A 17,256-nucleotide genomic window follows, 5' to 3' on the forward strand; every position below is an offset into this window, starting at 1 on the left:
ATCTCGGTCAAATTGTGATTTGGTTAGCCATGTGATCTAGTTAATCCTAGTCTTACAAAGTGATTTCTGAGAAGTTTGTATTGTTTGAAGAGACAACCTAGTGTTCTTGAGATGATTGCTCCTATTCTGTGCAGAGTTGTCCCCAGTTTCCATTATGGGGTGACCTATCGTTGACGCTCTACTGTTCCAGTGTAAACTAACTGTAAGTTTATGTTCTGGGAAATAATAAAAAAGTCACCACACTAGGGCCTGCATGAGGGCTGGTGCTGGAAGGCCTGGCCCATTCTCACCTCAGCAGACTCTCTGATCCAGAGCTTCGAAATCTCTTCACCCAACTCACTATATTGCCATGGTGGGACACTGGCACACCAGCCCTACGCATTCAAATTCACTGTTTTTATTATTTCCCACAGCAGATGATGTCCTATGTGACAGGTAAGAATCCACTAAAATTTAAGATTCTTAGCCTTTAGTTAGAATTCTAATTAGAGTTAGAGGTTTGGCTAGTGGGGTAGAGTCAAGTCACATGTTAAATTAAGGTGGGAACCTTGAAACAAAGAAAGATGGCTCTGAGTTCCCCTGCTGTGAAAAGAGAAAGATGGCTGCTCTGAGTCAGAGAGCTATAAAGTGAAAGCTGCCTACTTCTTGGGGGGGGGGGGACAGATATTGATTGAACTGTGAATTTATAAAATTGGGATCATTTGCTTTTAAGATAGATTTATGTACAGATTTTGACTGAATCATTGGGAATTTTGCCCACAGTTCGGAACTAGGATAGTATAGAGTAATGATAATTTACCTGCTATGAAAAGGAATTATAAATAAAAGTCTATGGCTCCAGGTAAAAGCATAACAGACAGGTGGCATATTAAAGTCCACGGGAAACTCCTATTCTTTGTTTGTGGGCTCCATGAGAAATTTGAATTAATTTCCTGACATGACAAAATACACAAAGCCTATGAATAGGCTCACACAGTATTTTAGTTTACTTCATTCGTTTTGGATTGTTTTAATTTTCAGAATGGGTGTGATTTGAGTTTTGTGGTTATATTATTCTTCTGGGAGAGAGGTCAAGCTAAAGGCTTTCCTGGTCACTGGTTCAAGGACATGCTATTTTGGGAGAAAGGTTTTGTCTTTAGAAAAGGTGATTAGTGTCTATATACCTTCCAGAGTTATATGGATCGGATATAAAAGGGGAGACCCCCCTGAAGACTAGATTCCAGAGAATCAAACAAAACAGATATCTTGATGACACTTAAATTTTGTTTTGAGATTTGTATATTGCAGAGTATACAGCTTTGGTGAGATACATCATCAGACACTCAGAACTAACCTGCTTGAACTCCTGACCTCAGCGAGTTTCAGCTGGATCCAGTCAGGACAGACATCAGAGACTACAGCAGTCGTTGGTGTGGCTTTCTTAAGGTCAAACAACTCCCCATTTTTCCTCCCCTCCTTCCCCTCAAAAATATCATATAAAGCTGAAAGTAGTTATGAAGTGTCATCACCCCAGTTTCCTGGACTTGGGGGTCTGAAGGTGGTTATTCTAAGGTTGTCTTTCTTAAGAATTTAGAAATGGTCATGTTTTAACAGGTTGGAATTAGTTAGAATTGACTGTACAGCCATAATCTCATTTGGTAGAAATCCTTATAGTTATTATTAAGTTGACGTTATAATTTTTCACATTAGTACAGAATGTGTTTTAATGCAGAATCAGGGTTTTCATTGGCATAAATCTCCTCTATTGTTACAAAAATTTTAAAAGTACAAGGCTTGGACCCAGTCCTTCTATAAATGCAAATTCAAACTGATCTGAGATGGTTAAGCACATGAGTTAAGGTTCAGATAGCAAATTCTTGGCTCTGAGTTAATTACTAGAATGTTTACAAGATATTTCTATTATAAATAGCTGAGAGTGAATAATAATCCAGTTACTTTACCTAGTTTTCAAAAATGTCAGAAATTCACAGAATTTGACATTTAATGTTATTTATTCATTTGTTGAGACATATCTGCTCCTAACAGCTCTCCATTTATGTATTCAAAGAAGCAGCTGAGATCTCCACCTCCAGGTGAGGTTATGCATTGTGGCTAGGTGGCCACTGGGCAGAAATTGCCTATTTCTTCTACAGACCTGTTCTGTCCTTGAGAGGACACAAATTACAGGTTATGACAGCTTAGTTCTGATGACACAGAATAAGCTCATCCTTTATAATTCCTGGTTCACTAGGTCTGTCAGATTCCGGGGTCAGGAGGCTGAAGACTGATGCTCCAACTTCCTGACATACAGGAGACTATATAGGTAGGCAGCTGTCTATACAGCTTGTCTCGGTTCTGGAAGCTGTGTTTGACTTCCTACATTTTCAGATAACATTGGTCGTTCTCAGATGGATTTCTGACAGGGTTGAGAGACTAGTTATAGTCTCATAGCCAACCAGACTCTTTAGCATTGAGAGAACATATTTAATTGGATGGCTTTCAGATAGGATACAAGCTAACCAGGGCATAACATGACTTTTAAGCCTTTCTTGAGTTAGGATAGATAACAGAATGCTCTATTTAATTGTCAAAACTGATGGACTGGATCTTAGGTGTATTTTGTATTATGTAAATTACAGAATGGTAATAATTGTGCTCAACCTATATTTGAGAGAAAAGTTCTTTTTTTTTAAATTGGACAGAAAGGGTAAAATGTGGCAGGAACTTCCCCTGATGAATAAAGATTTCAGGGGACCAATCACTAGGCGATGAACCTGTTATATTTATGTCTGTTTCACAACTTGGTGACAGGGACTCTAAATTGAACTAAATGTCTGCAAAGGCACATAACAGAGGGAAGAAGGAAAACGAATCGAGATTTTGGCTTAGGGTAGGAAGAATGGAAGCGCTGTGTAGAAAATGAGGCTTCTGGGTCAGAAGAGACAAGTCGGAAAAGGTGACTTGCATGTGGACAGGGAGGGCTCAGAGGAAGATGTAGCAAAGAAGAGTTTAGATGGATCTGCCCGGATTCGCCACCAGAGGCAACTCTTAGAACGACTTACAGATTAAGATGGTAGTTGTTCCGGGGCCCGGGGATTGTGTTAGCTGTTGATTCTAAACTAAGGTTTCCTTCAAGCTACCGGTGACTTGGCTGGGTTCCAGGGAGAAAGGTACCCCAGAAAAGAGTGGGTTTTCGAGAAGTGCGCCCCAGCTTGCTGTGTGGATTTGGAAGCGTGGGGCTGGCATGGCAGTGATCTGCCATGGAAGCTTATGAGACCGGAGGACAGATTCTGGAGCTCCGGATCAGAGTCTGCTGAGATAACAGGCCAGGCCTGCCTGCGGGCAGCAGCGTGGTGACTTTTTATTACTTCGCACAACAGGTTTAGGGCAATTACTAGGTATTTTCAGACAGCAGGCAATGGCATATTTTTATTGTTGCTGTTTGCTATCAGAAAGTTTTCTTCTAGACAACAATAGCGTGGCGTTTTGCTCTTTGGCGATGTATTTGGATTCCTCAGCAATCAGTATAAGTCTCCGGTTCCAGAGCTTAGCTGTACCATCTGTTGATGAGGGAGGGTTCTAACCCAATATTTTACAATCTAGATAACGTCTGTCTCATTACCTAATCCCTGTGTGCTGAGTAAAGCCTCAATCCACTTTCAATAAAGGGGTCAGACATCACGTGAAAGCAGCGACACCAGGCCCTTGCAGACCCACACAGAGAGGTCCATCGTTTTAGCAGAAGTCTCTTCTAATCAAGAACCTGTTATATTTATGTCTGTTTCACAACTTGGTGACAGGGACTCTAAATTGAACTAAATGTCTGCAAAGGCACATAACAGAGGGAAGAAGGAAAATGAGTCGAGATTTTGGCTTAGGGTAGGAAGAATGGAAGCGCTGTGTAGAAAGTGCAGTTTTTCTGAGGTTGCTTGTGTTAACTGGTCTGGAGAAAGAAGAAATGAACAGTTGAGGCAGCCAGACGGGCTTACAGAAAGGGTGCTTACAAATGAGGAGTCCTCGCAGGCAACAACGAAATAAGAGTAAGGAGAAAAACTCAAGAACGTGAGGGGCTGGGCTGGTGGGAGGTGCCTCTAATTGCAAACTCCTCTGAATCTAAGTATTTGGTGAAGGGGTGGTGTAACTACCCAGCAGGCAGCCTCGTCTAGTGCATTTCTCAGCAAAACATTTGTTGAAGTAAAAAGACACTCAGAAGAAATCCAGAAACTGGTAACAATGGGTGTTTACCACGTGTGGGCCTTGAAGGGAGTAATTACTTCCTGATTGTCTTCCCTTTTGTTACTAAGTCAACAAAATACAAATTGTTTGTTTTCAAACTTGCTTTGGTGTTCTAGCAATATTGACATTACCCCCAAAGAGATAATTGGATAAAGACAGCGGTAGAAACATCTTGGCTAAGAACAGACTGACTTAGAAAGAGCGTCTTAGCACTGACCAGGGTGAAGACTGTCTCGCTGGACTGCCGCCTTCCGGGTGGAGACGTAAGAGATCCCTCTCAGCATTAAACTGTGCATGGGAGGACAGGAAAGGAGTCCTCTTGGGGACAAAATACCCACAGGAGACTGGGTGCTGGTACGAAGCAATCTTAATTTTTAAGGGCATCTAAAGTGGAGCCTAAGATGATCCTGGAGTGTGCATTGATTTCCTGAAAGAAACTACAGCATAGCAAGATCATGAAGAATCTACTACAGGGGCATTCCCTCTAGAACAATAGTTCTCCACCTCCCTAATGCTGTGACCCTTTAATACAGCTCCTTCGGTATTGGTGACTCGGCCATAAAAGAATTTTTTGTTACTTTACTTATGCTGCTGTTGCGAGTCGTGATATAAGTATCTGTGTTTTGGTGTAGTCTTGGGTACCCCTAGAAAAGGTTGTTTGATCCCTAAAGTGGTTGTGACCCACAGGTTGAGAACTGCTGCTCTAGAAGAACCCAAATAATGTTTGCATGTAATCATAAAACAATTGATAGCTTTGACCCACTGCTGAGGAAGTCAGAACAGAAGTCACACATATCTTTAGCTCCTCTTTCATCTCTCAATTCTCAAAGCTCTCTGTGCTCCAGTCTCTCCGATGTCTGTGAAGTCAGTTCCAAATGTTTGTGAAACTAACATTTGTGTTATTTCTACAAATTCTTAGTATGGAAAAAATGAGTACATTCCTTGACTGAAGGAAGGTTTTTTTTTCTTTCTTTTTTTTTTTCTCAGTGTTTTCTCAGGGAGGCATTTACCTGTTGGCCCTGCAGGACCCCCTTCTCTTTGCTGAACACTGAGTCATTTCTTCAGAAGCTCTTTCTCATCCATTTTGTTATTAAGACCATTCGATTCACAAGTGCAGAGGGAACCAGTGAAGCAATGAAGCTAGCGGAAACACTGTATACTATAATTTTAAGATGGAAACAGCAGGGGAAGTCTAGAAAGAAGGAGTTCTCAGGGAAAGTTAGGGAAATCAAATTAACTGGGCAGATTTAGTTCTCACAAAAATATTGCCTTTGTCTGCGTTCTTTCTCGGGTCTGCTCTACAAACAAATTAACTCTGTGAAGAAAAGTCCAATGGAATTTGACTCCAGAGGAAGCTTGTTATTGTTTAAAGGAGAGGAGAGGAGAGAAATGGAGACCTCAGCATTTTCATAATTGTAGGTAGTGACTGTTTGGGTCCATGGAAGTTTACAATGGAAAAGACATCAGAAATTACAAACCACAGCCATTGTGTTGATGCTGGAATGGCAGCCCAGAGACATTGCTGGATGGGCTAGTAGTCACACACACCCTTAGCACCCGGTGGAGAAAGAAACCAAGGACTCTAGGTCTGAGGACCAGTCTGTCTCATTGTGATAGCTACCTTGGGCCACCACACATTTTCAATGGAAAACTTGAGGATCAAAACATACCACTCTCTGTCTGCAGGACACGAGAGTAAGCTACTCTGCGGTGTATTTTCAGATGACTAGTCTAGGAAACTGCAGACAAATGCAGCTCTAAAGGGGTGCCCTTTGTAAAAGGATTTACACTTAGACAAAAATCTAAATTAAGTTCCTATTAACAGGAAAAAGAGTTGCTAAACATAAAGACTGATTTGCTACAAGACAGGCACCATATACTCTTTTCTCCATTGTTCAGGTACCACCAAGCTCTAAGTCCCTGTTTGTTCACAGAGCTCAAGATGCTGTGTAAGGCTGAATCACCAGGACCATTTTGAGTCTTAGAATTGTGGGAATCATGTGTGCTGTGTGTATATAATTAAATATGTTTTTCTCTCATGATCTGTCTTATGTCAATTTAGTTTGTAAGCACAGCTAAAGAATGCCAAAAAGTAGAGGAAAAACATTTTTTTTTTTTCATTCTACAACCTCAAACCTAAGAAATGCACTTTGTAGATGTGATTGTCCTTCTGAATCAATTTGCTGCATTGCTTTCCTAGAGTGCACAGAGGTATATGTTCATCCCTGCTTTCAGCCATCTTACCTGTTTGTGGTAGGTCTATAAAATAAACATTGTCAAACTGGTAACTACAGAGTGGTGACACTCCTGGCTGGAGGCAGATCCAAATTCCCTTTGCCCAAGAATCTGTACAGTGACTGCTTTGGTTCACACGCTAGTGCAGAAACTACTGTCTGCTTTTTTCCAGGCACTGGCTTCGGGAGCCTTTTCTTTCTGGAACTCTTTCTCTCTGAATACTCTGAGACATCTTACCATATCGAACTGGCCATGGTGAAATCTTAACGGTGGAGAAGCCACAGGAGAATGTAGTTGGGAGGCCCTGCTGATCCCTGTTCTGCGAATTTTGAGGCTACATCAGACATGTAGGTGATGCTGTGTTGGTCCGGCCTATCAACCAGCCGAGCATCACTCAGTGACTTAAGAGAAAATTTAGAGAAAAGAAAAATTGTCCAGCTGAGATCTACTACCTGAGATCACAACCACAAAGTCAGAAGACTGAATGGCTGTTGCTTTAAGTCCTAAATTTTAAGAGTAATTAGTTAGTAATAGAAAACTAAAATAGGCTCCAATTAAAACCCCAACTCTCAGAGACTTTATGCTACTTCTGTAAGATCCAACTGAAAGACAAGGATAAATCCTGGTCCCCCTAACAGGTTAAGTAGAAGTCCCTGGCAGGTACAGTAGAGCTAAAAATGTAGGTTAGCCAGTTCAGCAACAGTTCAGCAATTCTATTCTTCCATTCCAGGAACTGGCTGATCATAAAGAATTTATATTAGACAATCTTGAGAAACCACAGGTTTCCCTTGTTATTCTTCTCTGGTATTTTCAGTATTTTCCAATGATGGCCTCCCTACCCTTTGGGTTGTGGTTTGCTCCTTTAAATACCCCTTCTCCCAGCTACTCAGGGTCGAGCTGCTCTACCCCTGTGTGGGATATTAGTCTCAGCCTCAGCATGCTGGTTCCTGTCCATTCCCATCGTCAATAAACCTCGTGTGATTGTAGCAAGGACGGTCTCTTGTGAGTTCTTAGGGAGTTGTGTCATCCTGAGACTTGAGTGAGTGTCTCCCCTCTGCAGGGATCTTTCACAAATTGAGTCTTATCTATTTAAGGTTTCCATGAATGAGACGAGAGATCAGGGATCGATACAAAAGTAAGAGGTTTATTCGTCCAGTGCACTGGTGTGGCCTACATCCAGAGGAAAGATAAACCTGAGCCCTTCATCAGTATAGTTTTTCATAAACTTAGTAATGGGTGGGCTACAGCAATGGTGACTAGACTTGCAAGCATTGGTGGGTTTAGTTGACTTTTAAGTCCATTGTGTGCTGCCAATGTGGGTTACATCTCAGGACCTATGCCTTACATTTCAGGGGCCGCCCAGATAAGACATGTTTCCCTGGGAAGAAGTTCATTTTGTCACCTGGGTCAAATGTCAAGGTCCTTGCTCTATATTTCAGGGGCTGCCCAGATAAGGTTGAAGCACTCCTGCCTGGAGGGTGTGGGACTACAAAAACCCTCAGGGGAGAGAAGAGGTAAAGACCCTCAGTGGGAGGGGAAAGCTGTAAGGAGGGTGTGGGACTGTAAAAGCCCTCAGAGTCCCTCACTTCCTAGAATTTTTTCTTACTATATTAGCCTTACAAAAAAATAAAAGGAAAAAGAATGTTTAACTGAAAATAACAGAAAACCTGTTGTAGTGGCTTGAATGAAAAATAGAATCCAGAACTAGGCAGACGAAATCAGCATAGCTTCTCTAAGCTGTCTACAGAGATTCAGACCCTTTCTAGCTTCCTCCAGCACAAGGGTGAACTGCTGTGTGACCTCCAGTTGCTGTAGTCCTGTTCTAATATACAAAAAGAGGCAAGGGAAAAACAATACGAGAAACAAAAGCCCCAGGAACTGCCAAATAGACTTGCCTCTTTTAAGCACTCTATTCCACAATTTTCTCTTACATTTCATTGGCAAGATGGGGTCATGTGAACCATGTCTAGCTGCAAGGGAATTTGAAAGGAAAGTATTACATGGCACAGAGCATCATCATCTTCACAAAAATTGGATTCTGCTAGGAAGGAGGAATAACATGAGTAAGTTACTAACTTGTGCAACAGCTCCTTCTCTTGTGGAGACTCAACCAAATGAGCAATGGCTATAGCTTATGAGTTCTTATGGGAAAGTGCTTTATAGCATAAATGTCATGGGGAAATTAGGTAAGAAGATTTATATTAAGTTGAGCTGTGATAGAAAGTTCACTGTGATTGCCTTACATCATATATTTAAGATAATTTAGTGAAACCTATAGAAATTTTTCTGTAAGGGCGGTATGCCCCCCTCAACTTGTCAAACATCCACGGGGCCGCTGGAGACGACACTGTCTTCTTGGGCAGTGAAACAGCAGGCTAGTCATCATTATTCTAAGAAACAATTTGAAATGTGCTCTTCACAAGTATAAAAGGCCTTAATAACTAGGCCAATCTGTAACAATCACTGCCACATGTCTTTACATGACAAATGAACAAAGACGTAAATCCACTTTCAAAAGCACCCGAAAACACAGAAACTCATTACAAAAATGGGGGCTTGTCATGTTTGGCACAAAAAAAAAAAAAAAAAAAAAAAAAAAAAAAAAAAAAAAAAACCCACCCCCCCCCCACTCTGAAGTCTAAGTACCTTGTGATCACTTAAACATGTAACATGGCCTAAATGTTAATGAAGCAATTTGACTCACTCAGCAGGATGAGCAACAAAAGGAATGCTTTTCAAGAAGCAGCTGTCAACAATTACAGTCAGTGGGTTGGAGCTGCCTGATAGTCAGCATCTTAAAGCTCATGGAAATGTGGAGCCTATTTGACAGGAACCGGGAAGACAGTAAACCATGTTTACTTGGCAGGCCAGGGAATGGAATATTCTGGTGAGCTGAGTTCCTCCACCAGCGCAGAAATAAATTACAGTGTTTTAAATGGTTCAGAAGGATCAAAAAACGCACTAAAGACAGTTTCAGGATTCACTCTTCTGACCTAAGCAGGTACTTCCAAATAACACACACACACACACACACACACACACACACACACACACACAGGATGGGGATGAAGATTGGGTGGGAGCAGAGTCTTTGCAGAAGATACACTGTGGCCAATGACCCCAAGGAATAATGAGCCTTAATAAAAGTGAAGCCACCAGATTCGCTTTACAGAAAAAGTGGCTGGCAGAATTTGAAGACACCTCACATTTTCCCAGTTTCCCTAAGATGAGAGGCAGAGATTGGGGTTGGGGGGTCACAGTGACAATCTCAGCAGCAAGGAAAGAAGAGGGCAAAGGTCAACATGAGCTGCAGAGTATGTTTGAGGCGAGAATGGGCTGCTTCCAGATAATCCGTCTCAAAGAAATGAGCAAAGGTGCTGAGCAAAGGAAAGAATATAAACCACACAACTCCTGACAAACACACCCAGCACGGCCACCGGTAGCCTACAGTTCCTGGCTCTTGCTTTTCCCTGAGGCCAGATCCATCTCCATCGCTAATTTCTGAACTCCCTGGGGACTTACCTGGCTATACAACCCAGCTTGCACGGTTTGGCAGAGTTGGTAGTTCTCTTTCCATCTGTATTCTCTCTCTCTTCTCCACTGACTAATATCCAGTTTTATTCTCTAAGGAACAGCTAAAATAAAGGTCATGACCCCCAACCCCTTCTTGTAACAAAGTTCATGGCAAGTAATCTGTTGGGACTTCACAGTCTCTTCAAGAGGGCACTCTCATTTTCTTCTTATTGTGTGGAAAGCAGGTGCGATTATCGATTATTGGTTTTCCAACAACCATTTGTGGTCCTACTATTGAAGCAAGGTTAGAATCTAGGGCTAAGTTGGAACACTAGATAAACAGAGAAGCCTTGGGCCTGTACCAAGCCCTAGTGCACGCATGCTACTGCTCAGGTTCTATACGCTTTCTACTCAGCTTAGAGTCCCTTGATTACAGAATGGTCTGGCTCAAAATGAATAGGAGTCTTCCCAATATTACTAACTTAATCAAAATAATCCCTCACAAACATTCAGAAAATATAAGCTTAATAAGAAAAAAAATCTTTCAAAAGTGTGCCTGGCTGCCTCCTGAGAGTTAAGATGACAATTGGTTCTAACCACCAGAATACAGTTGGAAGAATTAATATTAGATAAAGCTTTAATTGTTAATTTTGATTTTTGCTGGGGTTTATATTGCTAAGTGAAGAGACACTATTTCCAAGGCAACTTTTATGAAGAACAAAATTTAAATGGGGCTGGCTTACAGTTTCAGAGGTTCAGTCCATTATCTTCATGGTAGCAAGCATGGCAGCACACAGGTAGACATCCCGTTGGAGGAGCTTAGAGTTCTACATCTTAATCCAAAGGAGGAAGCTGGAATTCTATACTGGGCTGAGCTTAAGCTTCAAAGGCCACCTACACAGTGACACACCTCCTCCAAGAAGGTCACCTGCATTGCCATTCCCTGTGGGACAAGCATTCAAACACTTAAGTCTCTGGGGGCCATTCCCATTCAAACCACCACATTTTCTTAAGGGTACTGGGAGCATTTGGATGTTTACTGTTTTGGGGTATGTTTGTGTAAGTATTAAGAGGTTAAGTATTATGTTTGCCTCTTGCTCTTAAATTAAGAATAGATAGATACATAGACAGATAGACAGACATTTTCATGCATACATAGAAAAAAGGCCCAGTTATGGTCATTTACATATAGGTAAAGATGGAGAGAGAAGTGAGATTAGAGAGAGACATAGAAAGGGAACAGGGAGAGGGAGAAATAGTACAGTCATTTAAAACTAGACAGTGTAGATTGTCATTCATTTTCACCTTTTATGTGTGAATAAGTTGAGAAAATAAAGGAAGTTGTGGTTTAATTTTCATCTTCAAGTGAAAACCAAATAATTCTGTTATTAATTTTAGAGTCTCGACCTATTTTTCCCCACATTTACTTGGTAAATTTCCTGCTTCTTCAGAATAGTCAAGCACTAGGGGTGGGGATGTGTGCTTCCTGTAACACTTGACATTAGTAAAGCTCTGGTGGTAGGTTAATTAGTCCTCAGCCATGTCACCCACCAGGGGGCACAGTTCTCACAGGCAACGATGGGAAGATAACTGTGTAGGGTAGGAGCACTTCCAGTTCTCCATGAGTGGGTGAGCCCATGCAAGTCCTACCCCTGTGGTCCATCATCCTAAATACATTGCATTAGATCCTAGCCATGTTTTCCTCACACTGAGCTGAAGTGAGGCAGGCCTGACGGGTTAACATGATATCCTGGCAGTGCATGGATCTGCTTCCATGAATGACCCATTAAGCACTACTTTGACACGTCAGCAACTGTTGGCTATCCATAAACTGGCCCAGAGGAAAACATCAATTTCAAGGGTGCTCTTCTAGCTCTGGGCCCTTGGTCGGATACAGGCTTCTCCATGCCTCCAGTGTTGGAGAGCAAAGCTAATGACAGGGTTCCAGCTAGCCACAGCATACTGCTGTCTCTCTGTGTTGTCTCCCGTAAGTGATTACACCCTCCATCTGCCTACTATCTAATTCCAACCCTGCTAATATCGCAAAAACTATTACTTTTGCCCAAGAACAAAACGAGAACCAGAGAGGATAAGTTATTGCCCCAAAGCCCCAGAACTCTTAAAGATCAGGACAAAACCTGAAACTTTCCCCATCAGAAACCACACCCCTAATTGCAGCTCTCTATTTTGGCACACCATATTCACCAGCAGTGAGTTTCTTCATGTTAATGCTTACATTTTTTTTTGGTTTTATTTTATTTTATTAAAGCATTTTGGCAATTCTTTTAGAAGCTTGATAGCATGTATTGAAATACTACTAGTTACCATAAGCATAAAGTACATGTAGAACAGAACGTAACATGGAAACAGAGTTTTCTTGGTGTGTATAGATTAAACATAATGATATTTGAATTGCCACAAGGCTATATTCCTAGCTCTTGGGTTATTAATGATTTAAGGTCTAAATGTACCATACTCTGAGAGGTATAAATATACACTTATTTGTTTTCCTAAGAAGGACTGAGACTTTAACGCTTACATTTTTATAGGCATTTAGAGGTACACAGACTTATGGCCTCTTTCTGTGTCATAGATATGGCTTGAGAGTACCCTCAACAGGATAAAACTGTAAGGTATTTTGTTTTGGCAATAGAAAATTCACAAATACAGACACACAGACACACACACACACACACACACACACACACACACACACACACACACACAAACACACACTCACCTGAAGGAGATACAAGACCAGTAGGGATGTTGCTTCCAACAGCAGGGAGCCTCAGAACCCTTCGTATTCACCGATGGATGGATCCACTCACGGCACACTATAGTGTTTGAAAGCCATAACCCTGACTCAGCCCTGAATTCGACCCTGTTGTTATTGCTGTGATTACAAAAAGCAACTTGAAAAGGAAAGGGCTTAATTGGCTCACTTATCCTGGATCACAGTCCAGGAAAATAAGGAACTCAAATGGGAAGAAACATAGAATCCGGAGCTGATGGAGAGGCCACAGAGAAGTGCTCCTTACTGGCCTGCTCAGCCTGCTTTTTTTAATAGAACCAAGAACCACAAGCCTAGGGTGTTGCAGTAAATATTTACTATGGATCTGGTTTATCTCTCCGCTGTATCACTCCGCGGGCGCCGCTTCTAGTCTGGAGCCTGGCACAGAGATGCTGTCACTCAGTCCGCAGCCGTCCTCCCTGCCCAGTTCGCTTCTCTGGCGGTTCATCCCGCCTGCTCTACTGCCTCCGTCCCGGGTGGAAATACCACCCCAGCATCTTCTTTACCCCAACGCCCAACACAAACATGACTCTAAGGCCCTTTAGCTTTTCATACAGCTTTTCATATTCAATTCTCAATCCGCAAACCCTCTATACACTAAGATTATATCCAGTGGACAAAGATACAAAGTGCCCTTCTATATGAGATAAAAGACCTATAAAATCCTTAATGTTCATAGCTACTTATGGCCAATTAAATCCACCTGGATCCAGTTCATCCTTCCCAAGCTCCATCTTGATCCTCTCTCTGCCCCCTTCTCTTCCTCCTTCTCCTCTGACCCTCTCTTTCCACCTCCTTCCCCTGCCCAATCACTAGCTCTCGCCTTTATTACTAATTAAAATGGGAAGGTTCTGATGAAGTCACCTGAGTAAGTGACTAGGCAGCCCTTCTTAGGGAAGCGGAATTAACATCAAAACACAAACGGCTGCAGGACAATCCACAACACTGGGGTAGGTACTACTCAGTAGGCTGCTGCCCCTCATCAACCACTGGTTAATTAACATCCTGCAGGCCTGCAGATCTGATGGAGGAATTTTTCTCCATTGAGGCTTTTTCCTCTTAGATGACTACATGTCAGGTTGACAAAAAAGTAGCCAGCACAGCCTTCCAAAGCAATGATCTTGAACAAGATGTTTCAATCTCATTTATATGACTAAAAGAGCAGTGAGGTTAAAAAATAAATCATATTAGGACTTGGCTGATGATAAGAGGTCTTCAACATCAGGGTGAAAACTCTAACATCTAAGACAAGCCCACACTCAACATGCCCATCCAGATTGAGCCAGTTTTAGTCGTCAAGTATACATAAATTTAACGTTTTTAAACCTTTAAAATGTAATCTTTTAGTCTCCTGAAAGAATCTAAGCATGACTATAATATAAAGTTAAATGTTTATTTTATTTTCACCTTGTTTTTATATTATGTATGTATGTATGTATGTGCAGTATTTGTGAATATGTGTATATGTATATAATTATGTGTACATGTTTGTAAGTGTGCAGATGTGTGTATGCATGTGTGCATGAGTGCATGTGTGTGCAGGTGTGTGTGCATGTGTATATGTGCAGGTGTGTGCATGTGTGTGAGTGTGCAGCTGTGTGTGTGTAGGTCCAAAATTGACACAGGTGTGAAACCTTTCCGTTTCATTTATGGCAGCACTGCCTCTCGTTGAACCCTGAGCTTACCCGGTTCAGCCAGCCCATCCTTACAGTGTCCTCTCGCCTCTCCTGCCTGCATGTTTGTTTGTTTGTTTGCTAGCTGCCAGGTTATTGTGTGATGCTGCGAATGGTACCCAGGGCCTCACACCTGCCATGTGAGCACTCAGCCCCGCTCCATAGCCTCTCTGTCTCCCAGCTCTTCTCTATAAATTTGGGCAAATCCACCATCTGTCTTGCCCCCAAACCCTCCTTCTCACATACTCGTCCCTCTCCCTATGACCTATTTAAGTTTTTTTTTCTTTTCTTTAAAAAAAATAACTAAAAGCCAATCTTTCACTGTGTTGGGAAATCTGCCTCCCACAGACCTGCACTCTTCGCTGCAGCCCATCTTCAACCACGGGCTCTTCAAACAACTGATAATGGTTATGACTCCATGTTGACTGAAGGGCATTTAATGCTCACTCAAGGCCCTGGGGTTTTGCTTTTAAATGCCCTTCATCGACATTTGCTTTATATGTTCCATGTGTTCAATAAAAGGCTTAATGCAGTCACCACCCTCTATGGGAATATGTTTTGAGCCTGGTTGTCACCCTCTGGTTGTCACCCTCTTACTATGTGGTTTCAAAATTGTTATGCTCAGCTGGAGTGGTGCGGTTTGGTTTCTCAAAGGATATTTGGAGACCTTTTTAATTACCATGTTAGCAGGGAATAAATAAGGTATCCTTGTAGGTAGAGATTGGAAATGCTGCTAAGTGTCCCACAAGTCACAGGAGAACCCTACAAAACAGAATTGTCTGGCAACTGTCAAGAATGTCAGGATTGAAATATAGACTTGTATTAATTAGTATGTCTAATAAAATCAATGTATTTGAGATCAGAGAGCTTTCTAAAACCTAGTTTATGTAGCTGCTCTTTTACAACCTAAGTTTCTTTCACAAGGTCAACATCCAGGCCTTGCTTCTTCTTTACTTGATAATGGGAGCAGAGGAAACTCCTTGGCATGAGCATGTACTGGGAAGAAGGTTGTGTTAATCCTGAGATTCACCAGAGAAAAACAAGTTTCACCATTTGGGCAAAATTTGAAGCAATCTTACTAAATATTAAATAATGAACAAGGTGACTTTGGTCAGGACCACTCGCTGAAATTTCCCAGGTGAGTGGTTCTGAGCCACAGGTTCAGGGGTTTACAAAGACAATTCTATAGGCCACCATGCTTTCCTATGATGTTTTATTATTTTCCAAGAACTACAACACCCAGCATTCTAGGAAGTTACTTGTTCTTGGTCCTAAGGGTTAATTTTGGCATTACATTCCTTACTGGAGTTGTGTTTCTGGTCAAATCCTTTATTTTGTGATAGGTACTTGCTTATTTTAGAATCTTACAATCATCAGTTTAATGGAAGGAAGATAAAAATTATCATTTATTATTGTATCAGTGATGTAAGAGCCAAATGTAATTAGAAGAAGTAAGAGCGCCAACGCCCTATGAAGGCTGTCAGAGTTACTATCTAGGAGCCTGCAAATGGATAGGGCACCGGTCATTAATTTTATCTCAGGTATTCTTTTTATTATGCTTTTTAGTACATCCCCCATTATAATCCTCAATAGATACAGAAATAACAATTTCTTTAAAGCTATAGGAGTACTCATTTGTTCTACACAAAGCAGGACAAGTGTCCTATTGTAGAACTGTTTTCATTAATGAACCTACCAGTTGACAAATCTGAGCTCACTTTTCTGGTATGTCAAATATACTGACATTATAGTAGTCACTTTTGTTCCCTGTGTCAGGAAGTTCCCTTCTGACTGTTTAGGGGACTGAGGATGGGACAGGGGCTGGAGGAGTTGCAGCAAAGGACGACACACTCTCTTCTGTAACTGCTTCTGGTTGAAATTAGGGTGTTGTTGTCAGGGTTGAGCAAGACTGAAAGGCTGGTCAGTGACTGTGCAATGGGACATTTATCAAAGCATCGGGTTAGCTGACCCTGCTGAAGGGACAAAAAAACAATCACACTGGTTGGACTGGTTTATATCAGCTTTCAACAAGTCCGGAACTTAGCAGTTTGCAGTCCTTGGGTGATTCCTAGATGGTGTCTGTTGGCCAAGTGAAAATCTGCTGAGACAAATATAAGCTAGGGACAGAAGTTCAAATTTTCTAGTAACTGGAGAAGGGGAAGAATGTCAAGACGGGGGAAAGTTCCATTTTGAGGAAAAGACAGGTGCAGACACTTAGACTGTACTTATCTGCAGTCTTTGAACTGTGATGGGTGTATCCACGTCTTATGCTTCCTTTGACTCCCTGAAGCAGACATGAATTATTAGCTTACAAAAGGAGATACATTAGCATTGTGTTGAAACCCACATTGTACAAAAAGCAGGTAGCAGGTGTTTGTAAGGCCGTAGGGGTAGACTCATGCCCTTCAGTCCTAACAAAACCTATAGCTTTAGGTTAAAAAGCATGACCATGATTTCTTTTGTCCAAAGAGCCAGCCATATAGATTAAACAGAGATGTTTTAGCCCCATGGAAAGCATCTGTAAGTCTATATTTAGAATACAACCTAAGACAACTCAAAATCTTGAGCTTGTGACTGAATAGCAAGCAGTCAGTGCTCTACCAGCCTCTCATAACTCTACTGATCAATATTAAAACTAGGAACATTTGAAATCTTAGTGTGACAGTAGCATAGAAGGGGGAAGAAATCTGAAATATTTAAAATTGTTTTATATACCTTAAATCATTTTTGAGACCCTCAGAACTTATTTAAGCTTTTATATTCTCAAACCTTTATATACCTTAGAATATTCATCCTTTATTTAAGCATTTACCAGAGACGAGTAGT

This window comes from Micromys minutus (genome assembly GCF_963924665.1).
Source record: "Micromys minutus genome assembly, chromosome: 15".
Classification (NCBI taxonomy): domain Eukaryota; kingdom Metazoa; phylum Chordata; class Mammalia; order Rodentia; family Muridae; genus Micromys; species Micromys minutus.